Source organism: Panthera uncia (assembly GCF_023721935.1).
Source record: "Panthera uncia isolate 11264 chromosome A1 unlocalized genomic scaffold, Puncia_PCG_1.0 HiC_scaffold_17, whole genome shotgun sequence".
In the NCBI taxonomy this organism is placed as follows: domain Eukaryota; kingdom Metazoa; phylum Chordata; class Mammalia; order Carnivora; family Felidae; genus Panthera; species Panthera uncia.
Window position 1 is genome coordinate 6,846,109 of NW_026057577.1, and position 5,418 is coordinate 6,851,526.

Consider the following 5,418-nt stretch of genomic DNA (forward strand, 5'->3'; position numbering starts at 1 on the left):
TAAAATAAAATAAAATAAAATAAAATAAAATAAAATAAAATAAAATACAGGAAAATGCAGCTCAACTGTGGCTTGAGGACTGCCTGCACTGCAATGCTATGGGAGCTTGACCTTTCTTCTTTGGTTCCTCTCTCAGGCAGGTTTACCCCATGTAGGTGGACATCATAGCCCCTCCTCTCCACTGTGGCTCAAGGCTGACCCACCAGGAGCTTGGCAATCCCCCTTTCCAGAAATTCCAGCAAGGATCTTGGAACACCCTCTTGTGGACCGACCTGCAGCACATGCCTACCTGGGGCCCTTTGCTGGCCTATAAGCAAGGTTGCATCATGACTTTTGCAGACCCCAGGCACTTCTGCTTTTGTGGGTCCCTTCTTCTATAAAATATACCTTTTTCCTTTTTTTAATATATACATTTTAAAGTTTATTTATTTTGAGGAGAGAGAGAGAGAGAGAGAGAAGGGGAGGGGCAGAGAGAGAGGGAGAGAAAGAGTCCCAAGCAGGCTCTGAGCTGTCAGCGCAGAGCCTGATGTGGAACTCGATCTCACAAACCATGAGATCATGACCTGAGGAGAGATGAAGAGTCAGATGCTTAACCAACTGAGCCACCCAGGTGCCCCTCTATAAATCTATTTTATGACTGCCTTAGTATAAAGACAAATATAATCTTGGGCCCCTACATTTTAAAAGAAATTAGAACATTTCCCTGAGTCCCTGGAAATATTGAGGGCCCCAGACACTGTGCCTAGGGGTGATTTTGCTTTGCCAGGCTGGGGCCATGGGGTCCCCTTGAACCTAGGGAGGCAGGGCTCACCCAAAGTACATGAGCCAAGAGTGAGAGTGAAAGTTCCACAAAGAAAACTCAAGGGTCTCTCACCAGAGGTCATATATAAAGAGGTCCCTGCAGGCAAACCAGAGATGAGCCAAGGCTGGGCACAGCTGAAGAGCTTGTGATACTTCTTGGATCCACGCTTCTGGTGCCAGGCCTGATGTGAGCTGGGGTAGTGGTGCAAGGAACAAGAGCAGGGGTGAAAATATGGGGGGAAATTTAGCTTGAGCTCCAGCCTTGAGGGGTTCACAGGAAGGACCTCTTTCTCTGGAAATCTGTGCATGAGAGTAAAACCCAAAGGCCTTTTCTGAAAATGCTGGCTGGACCACAGACCTGGGGCTAGATTCACTGATTGTTTCTTTCAGTCAACAGTCACTGAATGTCAAAACCTTCCATTTAATTGGGAGGCACAAATAGGGTCTGCAGGCTGCACTGTGCTTTGACCCAGGAGAAGGGGGACTCTCCCTGTTTCAGTCTGTATAGTTTCCTTAAACTTTGAATTCATTGCCTTACCTCTGTGTTCCTTCACCCTGTCCTCCTTATATAAAAGTGGTCATAGGTATTATGTCTACAGACATCACAAGACCAATCACACAACGTCATAATTTCCTCTTTCAATGATCATCCAGACTAGAAAAAATAGTCTAGTATATTTACCCAGACAGTTAGCATTTCTGTTGTTCTTCCCTCATTCCATAAGTCCCATGTATGCCTCTGGTAGCCTTTCTCTTCTACCTGAAGGACTTCCTTTAGCATTTCTTTGATTGCAGTTCTACCAGTGACAAATCTCAGTTTCGCGAGACAAATCTTTATTTTACCATCATTCCTAAAGGGTATTTTCACTGGATATAGAATTCCAGATTGACAAGTATTTCCCTTCAGTGCTTTAAGGTGTTGCTCCACTGTCTTCTGGCTTCTGTGGTTTCTTTTCTTCTTTTAAGTTTATTTATTTATTTTTGAGAGAGAGAGAGAGACAGAGACAGAGACAGAGACAGAGACCAAATGGGGGAAGGGAAGAGAGAAGGAGAGACAGAATCCCAAGCAGGCTCCGTGCCATCAGCACAGAGCCCAGTGCGGGGCTCAGACTCACAAACCTGAGCCCAGCCAAGATCAAGAGATGGACACTTAATCAACTGAACCACACAGGTGCCCCAAGTTCATCATTTTTAGATTCCATGTATGGTTTGTGTGTATCATATGATTTTTTGCTTTCTCTGTCTGACTTATTTCACTAGGCACAATGTCTTCAAGGTCCATCCATTTTGTCAAAAAAAAGCAAGATTTCCTTTTTTATGGCTGAAGAGTGCTCTATTCTAGATAGATAGATAGATGATAGATAGATAGATAGATAGATAGAGCTAGAGATAGATATAGATATATCACATTTTCTTTACCTATTCATCTTTTGATGGACATGTTGGTTGCTTCCATGTCTTGGCTATTGTGAATAATGTTGCAATGAACATGGTGGGGGGCAATGCAGATATCTCTTCAAGATACTGATTCCATTTCCTTCAGATGTATACTCAGAAATGGGATACCTGGATCATTTCTGGTAGCTCTATTTTATCTATCTATCTATCTATCTATCTATAGGGTGTGAGTAGGGAAGCAACAGAGGGAGGTGGGGGGAGAAGATCTCTCCATGCTGAGCATGGAGTCTGACACTGGGTTTGATCTCATGTACTGTGAGATATTGATCTGAGCCAAAATCAAGAGTTGGACATTCAACCAACTGAGGCACCCAGGTGACCTTCTGCCCCTCTTTTAAAATTTAATTGCATTTTTTTGAAGAACTTCCATACTGTTTTCCACAGTGGCTGTACCAATTCATAGTCCCAGCAGCAGTGCTCCATATCCTCACCCATATTTATCTCTTTCCTTTTTTCACAATAGCCATGATTATAGGTGTGAGTTGATATCCCTTTGTGGTTTGGTTTCCATTTCCCTGATGATTGAATGTTGAGCACATTTTCATGTACCTGTGGGCCATTTGTATGTCTTTGGGAAAATGTCCATTCAGGTCCTCTGCCCAGTTTTAAATTTGAGTATTTGGGGTTCTTTTCTTTTGGTGTTTGTTTTTTTGCTCTTGAATTATATGAGTTCCTCATATATTTTGGATATTAATCCCTTATTAGATGTATGTTTTGCAAATATCTTCTTCCATTCCATAGGATGTGTTCATTTGTTGATTGTTTCTTTTGCTGTGCAGAAGCTTTTAGTTTGATGTAGTCCTACTTACTTATTTTTGCTTTTGTTGCTTGTACTTTTGGTGTCGTATCAAAAATATTGCTTCAAAGACCAATGTCAAGAAGCTTTTTCCCTATGTTTTCTCCTAGGATATATGTAGTTTCAGGTCTTGTATCTGGGTCTTTAATCCATTTCAAGTTAATTTTTATAAATTGTATCGTACAAGGGTCCAATTTCATTCTTTTGCATATGAATAACCAGTTTGCCCAACATTTATGGAAGAGTTTATCCTTCCCCATTGAATATTCTTGGTTACCTTATCAAATATTAGTTGACCATATGTGAGGGAATTTGTTTTTGGATTCTTGATTCTGTTCCACTGATTTATATGTCTGCTTTTATGCCACTACCGTGTTGTTTTGATCACTATAGCTTTGTAATATAGTTTGAAATCAGGAAGTATGATGCCTCCAGTTTTGTTCTTTCTCAGAATTGCTTTGGCTATTCAGGGTCTTTTGTGGTTCCACACAAATTTTAGGACTGTTTTCCTGTTTCTGTGAAAAATGCCATTGGAATTTTGATAGGGTTTACATTGAATCTATAGATGACTTTGGGTAGTATGGACATTTTAACAATGTTAGCTCTTAGTACAGACATTTTAACAATGTCAGCTCTTCCAATCCATTAACACAGCATTCAAGATTTACTCCCTGTCTTTAGTTTTCCATCAGCTTGATTATGACGTGTTTGAGCAGAGAGGTTTTTTTTAATGTTTATTTATTTTTGAGAAAGAGAGAGAGACAGAATGTGAGTGGGGAAGAGGCAGAAAGAAGGGGAGACACAGAATCTGACGTAGGCTCCAGGCTCTGAGCTGTCAGCAGAAAGTCCAACACGGGGGTCTAACTATGAGATCATAATCTGGGCTGAAGTTGGACGCTTAACTGACTGAGCCACCTAGGCGTCCCTGAGCGTAGTTTTCTTTGAGTTTATCCTACTGCTATTTGCTGTAAATGTTGTCTTTCATCAAATTTGGGAAATTTTCAGCCAAATTTTCTTTAATTTTTTTTCTGTACGAATCACTTTCTCCTCTCTTTCTGAGACTTTAATAGCATGAATCATGAACCTTTTGCTATTGTCCCATGATCCTTGAGGATTCTTTTTTTTCTTCACGTTCTGTTTCTGTATATATTTCAAATTGAATCATTTCTTGATGGTTTACCATCAAGTCCACTATTTCCTATGTCATATCCATTTTGGCACATATCCCATTCAGTGAATTTTTTTATTTCTTATTTTTTAAAATTTACATCCAAATTAGTTAGCATATAGTGAAACAATGATTTCAGGAGTAGATTCCTTAATGCCCCTTACCCATTTAGCCCATCCCCCCTCCCACAACCCCTCCAGCAACTCTCAGTTTGTTCTCCATATTTATGAGTCTCTTCTGTTTTGTCCTCCTCCCTGTTTTTATATTATTTTTGTTTCCCTTCCCTTATGTTCATCTGTTTTGTCTCTACCATTCAGTGAATTTTTAACTCAGATACTGTAATTTTTTGGTTCTGAAATTCCCATTTGTCTGTTTCCATTTCTCTGTTGAGAATATCCATCTTTCCAATTTTTTCTTCCAAATGTGTTTACCTTTCCCTCCTGGAGCATAGTTCTAATAGCTGCTTCAACATATGGGTTATCAGGAGGTTGGCATCTTTTGTGGGTTGTCTTTTTACTTGAGAATTGGTCACATTTTCCTTGTTATTGGTACTTGAACTAATTTTGGATTGTATTCTGGATGTTTTGAATATCATATTGTGAGATTCCAGGTGCTATTAAAATCCTTTGGAGGATGAATTTTGTTGTGTTGGTTTTAGCAGTCAAGTAATCCTGGTTAGGTTCAGACCACAGGTTCTGTCTTCTCTTCTGTCATTGGTAGATCCAATGTCATCTTAGTTTTCAAAGGTTTCACTTGGTGGGAATGTAAAATGGTACAATGCTCTGGAAAATACTTAACAGTTTTTTATAAAAGTAAATATGTACTAACCATATGACCCAGCCATTGCACTCTTGGGCATTTATCTCAGAGAAAAGAAAACAATGTTCACACAAAAACTTTTACATGAATGTTCATAGCAGATTTACTTTTTCCTTACTTATATATGTATGTATGCATGTATGTACTTACTTTTTAAGTTTATTTATCTATTCATTTATTTATTGAGAGTGAGAGAGACAAGAGCATGAGGAGGGGAGGGACAGAGAGAGAGAGGGAGACAGAAAATCCCAAGCAGGCTCCACACTGTTAGCCCAGAGCCTAACATGAGGCTTGATCCCACGAACCATTAGATTATGACCTGAGCCAAAATCAAGAGCCAGAAGCTTAACCAACTGATGCACCCAGGCACCCCCAT